The sequence below is a fragment of the Seriola lalandi genome, unplaced genomic scaffold, assembly GCF_002814215.2.
Source record: "Seriola lalandi dorsalis isolate HSWRI2012SDOR001 ecotype SW California unplaced genomic scaffold, Sedor1 jcf7180002054956, whole genome shotgun sequence".
NCBI classification, from domain to species: Eukaryota; Metazoa; Chordata; class Actinopteri; order Carangiformes; family Carangidae; genus Seriola; species Seriola lalandi.
This window is the reverse complement of record NW_019525507.1, coordinates 804,040-822,000: the sequence shown is the minus strand read 5'-3', so window position 1 is coordinate 822,000 and position 17,961 is coordinate 804,040. Positions and strand designations below refer to the sequence as shown.

Genomic DNA, 17,961 nt, shown 5'->3' with positions numbered 1-17,961 from the left:
CATGCTCATCCACACACACACACACACACACACACACCCCCCGCCAGAGCAAGAGCACCACCAGTTCATCTGCAGCAGCGCTCCAACGGGGAGAGGGATTTCTCTCCGTCAAAGGACACGGCTGAGCTTGGCTGATTAGCTACGCTCACTGAGCATGCCCGGACGCCCAGGCCCGCCGTTAAAGAGGTGGAATGGATTCGGCTCCGGGAGGGGTGGGGTAAAGGGGGCGGAGGGGAGAGGTTTTTTTGCAGACGCAGAGTGCATAAGCTGAGGTTGCATGCTAATAAACACAGGGTGTCACAGTGTCATGCAAATATAAACTCCCCGTTGGCAATTTCACTGCATGTTTGATACAGTCCCTTCATGCCACTTCCACTCACTATTGTTAAGGTGGCCTGAAGTATGGTTTCGACTTCTGCTTTTTAGTTTCTGTTGAGCATGAGGTCCTGAAATCCAGGTCTAAGTGCCATTTAAAATCCTTTTCAAATGCTTAGCTGTGATTTATTGAATGGCATAACTGAACTGGCTCAACAGTGCCAGCCCCCTTTAAAACTGGCTCTCCTGGTGTGCCTGAGCTGCAGAGACTCTGTGAGAACTTCTGTCAAGTCAAGACTTTTTTAATGCTTCTCTATTAACTTTTCAATAAACACAACAATTGAGACCAGATGATGTGGCTTCGTGTGGGACTCATTTGAAAAAAAAAAAGGTCACATCTTCGCAATATTTCTTTGTTAGGAATATCAATGTTTGCCACTAAATCGTTCATGATCTGGGATGAATTACACTCTTGGCCATCTGAGCAGCTGAGAATCCTTTAAAATATTCCTATTGACTAATCTGCTGATCAGCATGAGGTGTGGCTGCCATTTTGTCAGCAGAGAATTATGTTGATTATTGCAGATGTCAGAAAATCTGCACTGAGTTTGCAGAGGGGTTTTCTGAAACGGTTATTGCTCTGCTTTCCCCTGCATAACACCAGTCCCATCCCAGTGGAGAGTAATCAGAATATTTCTGTGTGTGGGAACTGAACAGAGATGGAACAGCTAATAATCCCTGCCTTGTATGTTTTTAAAATAAAATCTTAAACAGGAAGGAATTGCAACATTATTCACTAATAACTTCCAGCAGAAACTGAAAAAGGTCATCTCATTATTGGGAATTACCAGAGGAAGCCATGTCCTCATGTTCAGTTTGTACACATAGAGGCCAAACACAAGTGCAAAGACCTTATCAGTTTTCAAAATTAGTAATATGTGCATAGAAAAAACCGCAGCAAACTCTGTCTCACTGTTAGCATGCAGATCCACAGTTTAATTGGCCTCACTGTATGCTTAGGTGCCCGTGCAAGTGTCCTATTAAAACATGTTAACCACTTTATATATGGAGGCTCTGCACCATCCTGTAACTCTGTGGATGATATACCACTCTAACAACAGCTCCTTGGTCATTATAAAAAAGTTGATCAGTTGGAAGTTGCTGAACAAAATGCCATAATTAAACTTTGCCTCGGCACAATTCCCCTATTTATCTTCCACTCAGTATTACAATCTTATGTACAACCAGAAAATATCCCATATTAGTGTTCTTGCAGCTGGAAAAGGAGTACAATTTAAAATGGTCTGCTGAAAACCTGCAGTATGTTTTCTGCTGTTGTGCTGCAAATCTATTTCTGCCACAGTGCAGCTTCCGTTTGTTTCTGTTTGACTTCCGTGATCAATGCTAGCTAATGTAGCTGCAAAAAAGATGCTAGCAACAAAAGGCATCTGTATACTTAACAATATTTTAGCGTAACTTAGTATAAATACTACTGTTTAGAACATAGTAAGCATACAGATCAATGAGGAAAAGAAAATGACGCACATTTTTGTGGATGTTTTCATCATTTTTTTGCTGTTACTCTGTGCCTCCATTTGAATCAGTTTTGGCTACTTGACTGTAGCTGCCATCTTCTGCAAAAGGAGCAAGAGTGTTCATTAAAGTCTGCCTGTGTAATATTTGCTGAACACCATTCACAATTAAAGGATAATGGTAAATGCTGCAACAGTAGCACAAGAAAAGTCTAAAAGTTAACTAACTGACTCAGTAGTGAGCATTTAACAATAACGTCTGTGTTAGGCTTGCTAACGCTACCTAAAATTAGCCTCCATGAGCTGTTGGTCATAGCAGACCAAGAGAGGCTGTTGTGAAGTGAACAAAGTTGAATTTTACTGATAATGAATTCACTTTTTATTTGCAAGAAGAATCATGTGCTATCTTTTATGTCATAGGTTAGCTTTGCTTTAAGCAATATTCAGCAAGTCAAAAGCCCCTAACATAACTTTATCACTTTGATGCTGGACTGATCATGGTTTATCCACCTTTAACATTGACTATTTCCCTGCAACCAAACACTATCTGTATAGTGTCATTATTACTCTGGTACAAATTGTCCTCTGCCAGATGAGCCCTGGAGCCGAATTATAAATGAAAGAGTGTGTATATATATGAGCCTTTAATTGCACTCTACAGAGAGCTATGCAGAGCCTCTCGCAGCAGTTCCCTTATTCCTTCACATGTACCAAAGGTAATGTCACATGTTCCACAGTCATCAGAGGAGCACAGAGACACCTTTAGTGTGAATAGCTTTCTGACAGTTAGCTCAGGCCATATTTTCAACTCTACATTGGCTCCAGTGTTTCCAAGTCTCTTTCAGTGGCGTATGAGAGAGAGAGAAAGAGAGATTTCATAACTTAATGTATGATCTGCCTTATGTTTTCTTTCCTGAATCCACCATCTGTTGCAACTTCCACCTTGTCAGTATTTGCTAAAACACAATATTTCCATCTTTGTCTGATTACCCCATATTCAGGAGGACTCAGGAGGACAACGTTTTTTTCTGCCTTTCTCACAAAGGCAGCTTGGTCAGCAGTCATAGGAAATGTATATCATATAGCCATGTCAAACAAATATTAAGGTCAAACCCGTAAGCATTGGAGAAAACAATGTACCATGCAGTGGAAAGCTTGTGACCATCAGCTGTTTTAAGTGTGAGTTACTCGAAAACAGTGCACTGATTCAAGAAATGCCTCCAAAGATAATTACACAATATACTGCATCTGTACTGCAAACACATGAGACTGAATTGCTTCCTTGTGCTAAGTGTCGCTTTGTCCCAGTCGCAAGATGACAGAAGAAATATGCTCGACTTCAGGCAGAGTTCCAGGTTATGCAGGAGACGCATTGTTTGTGACTTACTGAATATTTATGCCACAGAGTCCTCCAAGTCGAAAGATCCAAACATTTTGTTGTGCTTTTATTTCTCTTGGGAGTCGGGAAACTATGTTGATAAAAACTTATCTTTGCCTCACAGAACAGTGTATCTGATATTCCCTAAAAAAGACTATGATATCTGTGATATGGGGTGCTTGGGCGCCTGACTCCTCTGTGCTCCCTTGTTCACTTTCCTGTAGCGTATTGATCTTTTTCTGGGATTGTTTATAGGACTGTGTGTCTAAAAGGGGCCCTATTGATTTCCTTTTTGGGGGTTCTGCCACAGCAGAGCTCTAAGTCTCATCCATAAAATTAAACACATGATAAAATAAGTCAACTTAATCATACGTAATAAGTCTCTATAGTGAAAAAATACATGCTTAATAGTATTTTTGTTTTAGTTTTCTGCACTGTTTTCTGCAGTGAACTGTCTAGAAGTAATTTGTGCATGACACAGCATAGGTGATGCTTTCCCTTTTGTCAGCAAACGGCGGCCATCGCTGCTCATTATAACTACACATAAAGTCCATCACTCCAGCACAGGGACAACTACTGTAAAAGATGTAGCAAACTGGGTATAGGAGGGAAAAAGGAAGCAAGTGTATTTTTGCTAAAAAAATATAGCCTCCAATTGAATATGAGGTATGAGAGGAAAATTAAAACAGCTGAAGCTGAAAGGATAAGACTTAAGGATTTTTATAAGTTCTTATTGTCATAAATTGCACGAAAACACCAAAAAAAAAAACAAGCATCCTATTGTATCTTAAGCCTGATACTTCTTATTCCTCTGAGCCATAGAGCTCCATTGTTGCCTAAAAACAAGTAAAAAGAACACATCTGTGAGCCTCACTATTCTTTCATCACCATGAATATGGGCACTGTGGTTTATTTTGAGGCATTTCCATGTACACCACCCTGCTGCTGTAAATATTCACTAGTTCTCTGTATGTGTATGAATCCGCAACTGAAAATAGTCCCAAAGACTTAGATTGTTTACACCTGTTTGAGTAACGTTTGGTAAGAGCTATAGTACGCAGCTGGAATGAAAAACGAAACTATGAATTTGTAATCTGATTTTTAAAGATTTACTTTAAAAAGCTTAGAGCTGAGTGCCACATAGTTTTGATCTTGCATATAATGTAGTCTGACATGTTCCAAATCTAACAAACTGTCAAATCACTATAGATAATGAGTAGGACAGAAATAACAACTGATGCTGGAGGGGGGAGCTGGGGTTGGGATGAAGGCTCGGAGGAGTCGGTCTGAGGCTGGATGGATTGACTTTTACCAGGCGGTGTGATTGTGTCCTTCATTTGTTTTTGTCATTTTCACACAGGCTCTGCGAAGGTGAGACACAGATGAGTGAAATATGGATGTCTGTAAACACAGAGGCGTAGAGTCCCGGTAACAAATAAGGCTGGATCTTCAAATCTGGTTCTTTGAACAACTCCTTCCTCTGACAAATCCTGAAGTATCTCAGCTGTCAGGCGTAATAGGAGTATAAATTTGTACTGAGGTTGCCCTCCATATCCCCTGTCTAACTCCATGCCCCATAAATGTCATTTATGTGTGAAGTAACACAGGGTACATGGGGATGAATATGAAGAAGTCTCCTAAAAAAACAAGATGTTTAAGACAAGACACTGGCTCGCAATTTAATATTCCTACATTATAATTTGTGGGTATTAATTTGTAAAAAGATATAACAAGCACTAATCACAAAGTAAGTAACTGCATTGCTGCATTTTATTTTTAACAAGTAGATATGTCATTAGGACAAAATTGGTGTTTGCAGACTGCTTTTACTGTTGTGATGTGTTTACAGAGGCAGGCTGTTAAATAAACTGCACAAAATACTCGGGCAATGTAAGCTCATTCAGGAGCAATGATGCAGTCAAGGGCAGCGGTTATTCATCTCAGGCTGATCTCCTGATAGAACATGATGCCAAATGCAGACATCCCTTTGGCTCACTGCATTTTGCGCTATAGGCAAGAGTTTGATGTTTGGTTGAGAGGACAGGACAGCAGCAAAGTGGATGCTTGGAGCGCTTCCAGGGATTAAACTCATGAATCTAACAGCAGCCAGTGGTCATCATGACACAAACACTGCATGGGTGGTAACGCATGCACAGCGTGGGGTCTTTGGCTTGGAAAAAAAAGAAAAAAAGAGAGAGAGACAGAAAAAGAACCGAAACCATAAAACCATAAAATGCCTGCAGACTTTCCTTCAATCTTCATATTGCACATTTTATGTGGGCTACGCTTTTTATTAGACGTGACATATGTTTTGTGGCTCGCGTCTCGCTGAAACTGTGTTTTGAAAATTGTGGGAGATAAATGATAAAAGGTGGAGCTGTGTATTTTGAGCGTTTAAGACATTTTTTTTTGACACATGATTATTTCCAATACATAAATCATTCCTTTGTTAAGTCTCATAAATGAATAAGAAATCATATTACGGTGTTGATATAGTAGCATGGAAGCAAAGAGCAGCTGAAGTCTAATTTTTATTTTACTCCTGTTATCTGAAGATCATAACTTAATTATCCCTTTATCTCATGAAATCAGACTTTGTTTACTTGTGATTATAATTTCAGTGTCTCATTGTGATAAGATAACACTGAACTGCTTTCACGACATCACAACTTAATTATATGACTGATTGCGGCTGCAGCGTCTGCCCGCGTCAGTAAAATCTCATGGCTGGACTAAATGTCGTTCTGTTCAACGCTCTTTATCCCCACACTCTCTTCTCTTCTCTTAAAGGTCAACACTGGCTCAAAGGTCGTGACACACAAAAACCCTCATGCATGATTAACTGGCCGTCACTGAGATGATTAGATTAGCGTTATGATGATTGTAAGCAGATGTATTTTTGTTCATGTTCCATGTAATCCACTTGAAAGGGCCCTTGAATTGTTACAAACATGTTGAATATATTTTCCACCTTAAAGCAGCTGCAACACCTTTTTTTTTAAAAAAATTAAAATGCATTGAAAGCTTACACTCTTCTTTGCATTGCTACACACTTGGCAGTTACCGACTGTTGATGTGCATTAACACCTTCAGCAGCAGTATCATGTCACTGTCTTCCTCGTGGCGTGTCTGTCATCAACACTTACAAAAAAAAAAAAAGCACATTTAAAAATTCATGCCTGCAAAACACAAATTTGATTCGATTTCAATTGAATTTACTATCAGAAGATTTTTCTGAAAGTCTTCTTGCAGACCAAGATATACGCTGCTTCACACACATAACAAAAAACACCACATTTAAGCAAACAACAAAACAGAGTTCCGTAGTCTGTTCGTTCCAGCCTGAGGGGCTCTAAATTTTTCCATTTGATGGCCAAAGCTGATGTTCTTCAAATAAAATATGAGAGGCGTGATGTAATACGACCAGCCAGAGACAATATTCTTTCAGTGTTTGCACTCTGAAAACTTGACTCAAGTGTTTGACCAGCAATCCTAGAGCAGATACCTACGGTATATACGTATCAGTCTAGTTAGTCTAGCTTTGAGGTGAACGGAGAGACAGCTGCGCCTGAAGTGTGCCTGAAGTGTTCACTTCACAGCACTGTCCATGTTTAAATTGTTTTATCAAGAAAGACGGGTCATTTTTTTTCTTTTGAGATAGCTGCGCAAAAAGCTTGTATATTTACATGAAGTCAAGTTAATTTTATTATCAAACTTTAAAGGTCCCATATTGTAGAGAGTGAGATTTTTTCGTGTCTTTTTTTATTATAAAGCAGACCTATGTTCTATATTGATACTGTGAAAGTATCAAAGAGCTCATTCCACAGAGAAATGTACACAGCCTGTATTCAGAAACTGAGCCGTCAGGACTTCTGTAACTTTGTGATGTCATAACAAAGCAGTCACCGCCCTCAGCCATGCCCAAGCCCCAGCCACCAGGACCCACCATCCAACCTTAGAGGATTAGGTTTCTTTGGAGTGTTTACTTGAAATCTGCTGTATTTCTATTCGATCACTCAGAAAGCAGTCGGCCAATCAGAAGAGAGACGCAGAGCCTCTCTTCTGATTGGCTCACTGACCTGGTGTTGCTAGAGCTCTAGAGAGAAGCCTGAGAGAGGAGATAAAACTACATTTGGTACTTTTTGTACTTCAAACCACAACTATATCTTCTTTCAGATCAAAACTTCAAATAAAACACTGGAAATGTTTAAAATATGGAACCTTTAATAAACGTGAGCTTCTTCTCTATATGTAGCTCAATCTTACAAAACCATATTTCTCCAAACTTAAGATCGTAGTATCATGAATGTAAGAGAGCATGCTGATTTTTCACCCATAATTTGCTAAACCCAGACACAGTAATGATAACAGTATAACACACAAAATATAACAGATTACAGTGAGTAATCTGGTCGGGGCAGGGGCGCTGGATAAAGCATTTATGAGCTGCATTAGTTTGATTACTTTAAAATTCCACAGTTTACAGGCTCGGTCGGTAATCAGATTTCCCTATAACCCTATCCAAAAAGTAATCCGACATCTACTTTGTTAGCAGAACGAAAACCATGGAGTTTGATGTTTTCACTTGCAAATCACAACCTATAACACCCTCCCACAAAGCAATGACCTAAAGAAAGTTGAGCCAGCTACAGGCAAGTAATATACAGGACATGTGGTAAACTAATGGTGGTGGCTACAATGACTGGCAGTGTAGCAGTGAAGTAATGAATGACCTGCTTTGTTTCTATTGGTGGAATTCATCTTTTTTTGGATTATCTGACAGCATTAGTTTTAGCTGGGTGTACCTAATAAACTTGCTATTGAGTGCATTTGAAAATTTGCTGCAGGTGCTAGGCTACTACTATACTATGTATGCTAATAGCATTAGCAGCAGAAACAGAAGGATGTATTAGCTGGAGTAGCAGAACAAAAGCAGCAATGTCAGGCTGTTAACAACAGTAGAAGTGCAGTAATAGTAACTGCAGCAGCTGTGTCATTTATTTAATTCATAGAATTGATCACTTATGTTCAAGTCCATCTGAAGTAAGTGTGTAAGTTTTTGTTGGATGCACAAAAGAGAGGAAAAAAAAGCAAGGCTATCATGAGCATGGAACCTTGTGAGGAAATGATCATTATTAGAAAACAGCAGTAGAGCTGTAGTGTTAACATGACAGTATGAAACACATGCTAATTTGTGCTGGCATGGTAGCTGCTGGTGCATTTATTCATTTACTTCATACAGAGCCGCCCAAATTTAATTAGCCATTGTAATATTACATGATCTATGGCTTACAAGGTTTTATAGGAAGTAGCGAGTCTAACTGGAGGCTTTTACAAGAATAACCATGTATTGATTGATTCAAACCCACATTCAACCTCTGACTTTGCAACTATTAATCAGGGATTATGCAAATATATAAATATATATATATATAAGCGCATGTATAAAAACATATAGCTCCTATTACTAAAGTGAAACGCAGCCCCACCACAGCTCTAATCTCCCATTCTTCCATTCTCCTTTTGTTTTTGTCGTTCGTGTTTTTTCTCTCTCTCTCTCTCTCTCTTCCTCCCCTTCTCCTTTTTTTTTGCCGTGTTCTGCTGGGGACTTGTGAATGGCAGCCAATGGGAGGGTTGAGTCCCCTCAGCCTCTCAGCCTCCCTGACATCCACAGCGAGAAGTGATGCAGCGCGACTGAGACGCGCAGTTCAGGTGGAACACAACGGGCAACAAAAAAAAATCTGCAGTGAACGGATACACTTGGCTCCGGCGTGCGCCTTTCACAAACCCCCGGGAAAAATTTCCTCCCAGAATAAACTTCATTATCAGGTGAGCGGGGCTTTTGCTTACAACTTCTATCGGGCTGTGGAAACGGGCTCGTTTTGTGTGGTACATTTCGCCAGTTACTTCTTCTGCGGCGTTTGTAGCCTATCATGATTTTGTCCGAGCCGGGTTATCTAGGGCTGCTCACACACACTAATGACTAATGCGAAACAGTTGTGTCGCTTTGATACGGGCTTCTGTATATTCTAATTAAATGAGTGAGCGGAGCAAAAAAAAAAAAAAAAAATCCATATCTGTTGTGGACTAATTGGTGGAATAACTTCGGGCTTTGAATTGGAAATGAGTTTGAATCGGAACTTATTTGTATTCACATTAGCAGCCCGTTCGTTCCGCTCACAGCGCGGGTCAGACGATGGCCGGCTGCTTCTTCAACTTTTGTATTTTCGTGATATGTCTCTGTGCGTAGTTCTTGTTCGTTTTCTCGGAAGGAAACGTGTCCCCCTCCTCACACAACACACACACACACACACACACACACACACACACACACACACACACACACACACACACCTACACCTCCGGTACAGGGGTCCTGCACGACGCAGTAGGTGCGTTTACCCCCGCCGCGCTGAAGTGAGGCGAGCATGGCATGGCATGATATGACATGGCATCCAGGCCTGGGCTTTGAACGCACCTTTTTCCGCCTTATTTTTTTTGTAACGTTTGAAACTTCAGGGCCTTTCCATAACGTCCATAAGCTGATCCCCCACCCCACCTCCCCCTTAGCTCCCTCTCTCTCTTTCCCTCCCTCCCTCCCTCCACCGATGATCTTGCTGCAGCCAGTGGCAAATCCACGGGATGCGAATCGATGCAGGTGGGACAGCATGCTCTGATAAAGGCGGATGACTGTCTATCTGTGGTTGCCTGCAGTGGCACAGTGATGCTCTACTGCCTTTTCTTTTTGTAGAGATCAACTGAAAGGCCCTGCTTTTTTCCTCCTCCTTTTTTTTAAAATTTTTTTTTATTTTTTTATAGGGGGAGTGAGCACCCCTGGAGTTGACTCAAGTTTTCTAAAACAACATGTCCTCCAGCGTTATTGACAACAAGATGATATCAGTGATGTGCCTGTGAATATTTAATGGACCTGCTGAATAATGCAGGAAGGCCTATAACAGAATTAACTTGGCTTCTTTGCTCAAAAGTTACAGGTATTGACAGCAAAAAAATAAAAATAAAAACGGGGTGGGGGGGTGTAGTGAGTCTTACCAGAAAACCTGTGTGATCCTGAAAATTGAATCTAGTGCTTTGCAAAGTTTTACTGTCCTTCCTGTTGCCTGCAGATTGCTCCATGTTAGTTAGTGCGCTGGCTCAGTGTGAGCCTGAGGTAATATGCCTGAAGGCGGCCAAGAACTTGTTTGGGGGAGTTGTCAAACTACCCGGGGAATATTCCACAATAATCACTCCTCTGCACACATACTTTTTTAAATTACAAACAAGGGCTTGTGCTTATGAAGGGGAGATTGGGCAATGATGTAGGTTCTGAAAAAGAAGCGTTGCATTTTTAAAGATTAGGTTAACTTCACTGCTTGTCTTTCTTTTCTTTTTTTTTTCTTCTTTTTTCTCTATTGGAACAACTTCCAGCTTGTTTTTCCAATGGTAGAGAGCAGTGTGGTGAAAGGAGAAGATCATCTGAACCAGAACAGGTTTTGTGGTCCAGGTTGTTCATACGCTGGTTTGAAGTTCAGAGATGAAAGGGACAGGGTAGAATCTGTGACTGATCAAAGTCATACAGAAAACACGGCAGGTACTGAATATTTAAAGGCTCTGCAAATAGAGTTCCTGTGTGTGTGTGTGTGTGTGTGTGTGTGTGTGTGTGTGTGTGCATGTGTGTAGGGAACATACAGTACAAAGTGTATATGTGTTTGTGATCCGAGGTGTACGAGTGCTTTGTATGAAGATGTTAAAAGTAATGTTGCAGAACTGATTTGACAGGCAGGGGAGTAGACACATCAGAGCCATCTGCATTTTTTGAACCAGAGCTCAGATTACAATAGACAGTCCCTCACATTTCATCTCTCTCTTCTCCCAAATATCTTCACTCTGTTGGTCATACACAGCGGGTTTAGGGGATATTCCAAAAAGCTCCAGTCTCAATCTGCCGGCCGGCTCCAGCCTGTCCCTGTGAGTGCTGACGTCACACGATGGTGGGTTTACCCGACGGCCAGACGATGATGACCGGTGACCCGAGCTGATTACATTATTTGTGCTCCAGATGGGCAGCATCATTTTTGATGTGTCCTGCTCATAATATTGAATGTTTTGAGTCCTCTGCACGGCGGCATCTGGAACTAATAAAAATCATGTCCCAGTGGCCGCTGTGTGTGCTAACACACACTCCCGCCATCCCCCTATGGGGACGTTCACGCCCTTCTTCCCTCTTCCCTGTGTGTTTGGACACTTGCGGACATTTGTTGAGCTCGCGTGCGCAGCAGCGAGCGGCTCTAATGTGTGTGTGCTTGGCTTACAAATGTTGGAAGTCAGTGGCAGGGAGCACCCCTGGGCATTGTAGTTCACTAGATGCACCTTGATTGTTTGAGTGCATTAGTCACGGTCTGTATGATGTGATAATAAATCATGACGTTGTTTGTACTGCAAGTGCTCCGGGATTCCTCTGAAGATTTTCTTGTGCCAAATATTTATCTGGAGATGCTACTTTCAGTGCCAGCCAACTGGGTTTCTCTCTTTTCTTTTCTTTTCTTTTCTTTTCTTTTTCTTATCCCAGAACAACGCCCCCTGCTGTACAGGACTGGCTTCTTTAGTCACTTCAAGAAGAATGGCACATTTGATTTTGTTATTTTGTATTTCTCGAGGCTTCTTGTGACCACTCGAGCAAATTTCCTGCAGGCAAAATAGCAACTTAATAACTGCTCCTTGCTAATGAGACAGATTCCCTTCAGAGACGGCTATTTACAGAGCAGTCAGAACTGTAACTGCACGGAGACTAAAATAAAGCAGGACGTATTTCTCACCGATGCAGGAATTTTGACGTCTGTTAAATCTACTTATTGGCAGGGGCTGCCGTCACCTTCCCTCTGAAGGTCAACCTGAGTCGCAGATTGAATTTTCTATGACTAAGAAAGACGTTAGAATTAGACGGGATACAGTTAAGCCACGGCAAGGCTGTTTCTCGACAGGTTTCGGCAAAAGGGATTTGAGAGCTGGACGGTGGCCATGAGAGTAGAACGTTCACTGTGGAGTCTGCTTAAATCCCCCCCAAAAAGGCCTATTTTGCTCTATGTGTGCTGAGAAGATAAATACACATGGATCAGACATTTTACACCTCACTTAACAATGGGTAATTATCTCTCCCTGCTTTGTGCAGGAGAACACCAATTACACAGAAATATACTCATAAATCTATTTTCAAAGTGGTTGCACAGAGATACGGTGCGTGTGTGCTGTGTTGTATGTACAGTGCTGGATGAAGCTGATAGTATACAGTGCATGGCTTAAGAGCTGGTGATAAGAGAAGAGTCCAGCTTTATACAGTATGGCACACAAGGATGGATGTGACTATGAAATCACTTAGATTCATGTCTTTGGGGTGGGAAACAGAGTAAATTGCTGCCAATGTTGAATAATATAGTCTGCCAACAGCTTTTTTCTCCCTCTTCCCCCTCAAACCGTGGCTTGGCTCCACAGCTTTTCTAATTATGAAGTGGCTGAGAGATAGCTTCACAACTCCGATACTGTAGTGGCGGTGAGCGGAAGCTGGCCGAATAGCAATCTAGCTGAATTACCAACAAAGCCTGACAGACTTGTGGAGTTTAGCGAACATATTTGCGAAAGTAACATCCCCACCTACCTATTCAGTCACGAAATGTAGACACATGGGCTAACACACATTTTGAAGTAGGCACACGCAAACACACACACACACACACCACACACACACACACACACACACAAACATGCACGGACGCAGGCACAAATGCAAGTAAACAAACATAGCACAAAGAAGGAAGGTGTACAGTTCTCCGCACGCTTCTCAGCACAATTTAACAAGATATATTAGTCACCCAGGAGGCAGCAGAAAGCCAGGCATCCACAGTGTGCAGCAGACTGCAGTCTGACAGTGGGAGATAGTGATTTACAACAAAGCCCTGTAGACCATGGCACAATTTCAGAGTTGCGGAAATGACACTGGTAAAGCAGGGGCATGAAAGTCTATCCACCAGCCACGTCTCATTTCTTACACCATTTGCCCTGGGAAGAGGAAGGTGAAGAAGGAGGGGGCAGATGACAAATCCAGTATTGTAGCTACCACACAAAGCCCAGTTGTGCCTGGGAGTTGCATTCTGTTGTGGTGCCGTCTAAAATTTGAGCAACAAGAAGGAAGGAAGCCACGTTCAAGGACGCAGAACATTCCCTCTTGCTTAAATTTGAGGTGAAATCGATTTCTTGACCCTGCGAGCATGCCGTTAGGCTTTGGATTGGATTTGGAATTAAATCTCTACATCCAATATGTGTGTGTGGGGGGGAGAAACAATAATCATCTAATAGTGGAAATCACAGATCCAGATCACTATCAAAATCTAATCAACTGTTCCTTGGCTCGAGGCTGATCTGTCCACCAAATTTCATGGAAATCAAAAAAACAAAAAAGGTGACAGTACAACTTCCTTGGCAGAGTTAAAAATGTACCCACTGATTAGCAGCCACAGCAGCAGGGTTGGTATTATTTTCACCCTCAGTCTTTGTGTGACAAAATGTGGTCTTGGACACACCTGCTGTAGTGAGAACTACCACAGAGGAGGTTTGGCGGTACTTTGGCAGGTGTTTATGTGTCTGTCTGTCTGTCCGTCTGTGGGCAGCATGATAGTGTCACTCTGTCCGGGATACAGTCACAAAACTTTACAGGTGTGTAGTCCAGCGTGAGATCAAGATGAAGGCTGAGTTTGAAGATGGGTGTGGTCCGACCCATGAGTACAGAGTAGTCATGAATCAGTGTACTCATGTAATAGTAATAACCACTCACGGGTTATGGTTCGGAATGTCCTTGTTGACAGGTGTTGTGGATGGAGTGATCCCATTGCAAGATGGTCTTTAGTTTACAATGAAAAAACTTTGTTATATTGCACTAGTAAAACTGGTAAAATGATGCAATTCAATCATAACGATAGGGGGAAAAAAAAAAAGTATAATTCTTAAATGTTCCTAATCTGCTCACCTGCTACTGTCCTACAATAAAGTAAAAAGAAACCCACTGGTCTTGTATGATGCGTGTTCTCCAGCCCTGCCTTGAGGTAGCTGGTGCAGGAGGAACAGTGTGAGTGAGTGCAGCAGACAGATCATGTCCGCAGGTCCTGCCTTTCCCCTCTAGTTGGATTCCTGTCTGTGCAAAGCCCAGAGGCTTAACTCCGGCTGCAGTAAGTGGACTGAGGAACGCTAAACACTGTCTGGGGGAAGGCTGCAGAACATGACAGCCAGTTAATAAGAGTATGGAAGATGAGCAAGTGAATGAAGGAGTGGAAAGGGTGGGTGGAGGAGGGTGGAGGGTGGCAACATTGTCTGTCTGACTTTTGAGACTTTTGTGAAAGCAAAAGGAAGGATAGGGGAGGATTGGTTGAGGAACGAGGAGGGGGATAATATTGACTGTCGGATGACGAGAGGGTAATAGGAGATCAGAGAGTCCAGCCACAGGACAAGGAGCATTAGCGCCTGACTGGAGTACAATGAAGACAGAAGGCAGTGAAGGGAAAGGGTCGGGTGGTGGATAAAAGAAGGGAGACTTTGAAAGAGCGTTACGCTTGTTCCAAGTAGAGAGAGGTATGGCGAGAGAAGGCGATAATGATGCTTACTTTACTCCTGCAAGGCAGCCGCAGCTAGAGCTGTCAGCTTTAGGCAACACTGGCTGGTGGGACGCTGTTGGGATGCCACTTGGTATGTTAACCCCCCAGACACCACTGACAGTATGTGATAGATCGAGGGTGTGTAATTATGTGTGTGTGTGTGTGTGTTTTTTTTTTTTTTTTTTTGCGAGACACGGTGACAGTGAGGCCGTTTGAGGGCCTTTGTGCGTGCGTGTGCATATCGAGTTGTGTCTTTGTGTGACTTTTAGCGTGTCAGTTTTTCTTGGCAGCGGTGAAAGCAGAGTGATGTGATTTTCCCCTCTAACAGCCTCCAGGAGTAATGACCCAGGTTATTGCAGATGACGTGTAACACCTCAACCCAGCGGGCAGTGGCGCTACAAAAACCTGTCCTTATAGGTTAGGCTTCAGGGAGGCTGTTATCCTGGTGGCAGCACCTTGCGCACAATTCCTCTGTCTCCCAAACCTGTCACCTTCAGATGGGCCCCTCCTTCTGTGGATAATGGTCTCCTGTCTATGTTGTGAATGATATCTGGACTCCATTGTGTGCCTGTTTCCTCCGCTGTGCTATTGTCCTGCAGAATGCCTTTGTGAGTTTTTTCTTTTCATTTTTTTTTTTCCATAGAGATACAATGTGCAAGCCGTATTCCGAGGTGCTGTGAATGAACAGGCAAACACATCAGCAAAGGTCCTGTTTACTTTCTCTCCCCGGAGTGAAAAAGAGAGGTTTCCGGTATTGTTCTGCTACCTCTCAAAACATTAGGATGGTTCATTGTGAATGAGGAGAAATAGAAAGACTTCCACACAAACTACCTGCCGAATCAAAGCGCACGTAGCATTCAGGGACCATATAGTCCTCTGGGACGGACACAATACGAGCTTTCTGCAGCAACATGGGACATGCAGTTATAACAGTGCTCCACTGTATTGGGCTGAATAATAGCCAGGGTGTCTCTCAGACAGAAGGGGAAACCCGTCCCCTTTGAGAAAAGGTCATTCTTTGAGACCCCTCACAGCTGAACACTGTGCTTGGACATGAATAACTGACAACGGATGTGTACAGGTCTCAAAGGCCTCCAATTACTGTTTGACGCCGCTGTCCGTCAAAGACAAATGGGGCAGGACCTGCCAGAGGACCTTCAAGTTGCTAAAGCAGGGAGCCTCAGAACACCAACCTGTGCTCAAGGAGCTGCAAGTGCTCTGCAATAATTGAGTTTGATCTAATGAAGGCGATGCCAAACTTGGGTTATTGTTTGCCTGAGGACAATGCAAGAGAGTTGAATTCGTTGCTGGGAAAAATGCCAGGGGAATTTCTTTGAAATGGAAAAATTGCATTAAACATTCCATTTGTATTAATTATATTGCGCCTCTCATTAACACTGGCGCTCTTAGCAGCTGCAGCAGTGCTGCTGGTGGTATTAGGCTTAAAGCAGCACTCCAAGCAATAATATTAAAGGCAACCATCCATGCCTGAGGCACTCTGAAACTGCCTGTGATGTCACTGAATGAATGAATATAGCTTTATTCTGAAGCATTGTGTCTAGACCTTTGGTCCTGCGAGACATCAGTCACTCAAGTTACTCACCACTAGATTCAATTAATCATAGCCTTAATTCAATCCGATGGTCGGGCCTCCCAGCTGTAAGCCTCTAAGTGGGTTTTAAGAGAGCTGGATTCTGCTGGTCCTCCATGCAGGAGCTGAAGGGCTGCCTGTCTAGCAGGGATTTAGTGACACTCCAGAGGTCAAGGGTTAGACTCACAGAAGCAGGTGAAGTGGTTACTTGGGTCTGACATACACTAGAGTGAATGTGCAAACACAAATATACGTAAGCACACTCTCGTGCAGTTGAGCAAATCTGTAAAAAAAAAAAAAAGGTGCAGCTTCCCACACAAACACTAGGAAGCAAGTGGATGTGTGTGTGTGTGTGTGTGTGTGTGTACGTGCATGCGTGGACACACACAGAATACAATGTCAGAACTCGACCTACAGTAGCAGAGGCAGACACCTGTGAAATGCAGTGTGGATCTCCTCAGTCTCATAAATAATGGACGTTGGTGAAGCATCTGTCAACTTTTCTGTCAACCTTGTTCCAGATGGGAGTCAGACAGGCCAGGCCGGAGCAGCGCGTTACATACACATAACAAACCTTCATCCAGTGTGTCTCATGCACCCGCGCCCTGTTTACATCAGCACACTGACACCCACGCTCACCTACACACCTCAACCTATCTGCTGATTTATTAGGTCCTGCACCCGCCTCCCTTCCCCGTTTTCTTCTCCGACTCGGTCGCCACATACAGACACACACACACACACACACACTCACACAAACAAATTCAATCATTGCAAGAAAAAGAGCAAACGTGCTCCAAAGACCTCCCTTTCATTCAATAAACAGGAAGTAAAAAGATACATTCTGGTGTCTATCTAGATACCCCCCACCACCCCCACCCCCAAAAGCTCCTTGAGTAAACGCGTCAGCAGCACCTCCTCGCTCAGTGGTGGGGAGGTGGTAAACACACACCTCCAGTGGCCTACATGTTTGTTGACTTAAATACGGCACAGCTCACTTAACATTAAACACTCGCTGTGTGTTCCTCTCCCAGTGTAGCCGCAGAGCTTTGCACTCACTAAGTCATACTTCCTTGGCATCTGGCTCGGAGAAATCTGGGTGTGTTGTCCACGGGCGCGAGGCCAGGAAAGGGACAGCGAGCGCGCGAGCGAGCTCAGGGTTCGCGCACTGGAACAAGTTTCGGTAGCGACTCGGTCTCTGTCTTGCTTCCTTTCCCCTCTGGCAGCTGGGTGGTAGGATGAGTGGGTCGGGTGCTGGCGGGTGGCGGTTACTGTACGGTTGCTTTATGGACTAAAGCACTGTCTTCCCGGCCTTGTCGTAATAGAGGATTCAGCTCATAAAGCAGCATCATGATTTGCAATAAGCAGAGTTAGGGGAGAGTAATGAAGGTGTAAATCAACTGAGCCATTCTTTTTTTTTTTTTTCTTCCTTCTTTTAATCTGATGTTGGCAGTCTCTCTCCCTCTCTCCTCTCTGTTCTGTCCGCTCCCACCTCCTCTGCCCCCCCAC

General features: G+C 43.0%; 1 protein-coding gene across 1 annotated transcript in view; it reads left to right on the top strand.

Annotated features, from left to right (window-relative positions):
• The first annotated feature begins 8,856 nt into the window (after positions 1-8,856).
• Positions 8,857-17,961, top strand: part of LOC111645783 (cadherin-6-like) — a 65,370-nt gene continuing 56,265 nt past the window's right edge. Inside the window, exon 1 of the mRNA XM_023395092.2 lies at positions 8,857-9,054. The gene's annotated coding sequence lies outside the window, so the exon portion shown is untranslated. The remainder of the gene's footprint in view (positions 9,055-17,961) is intronic.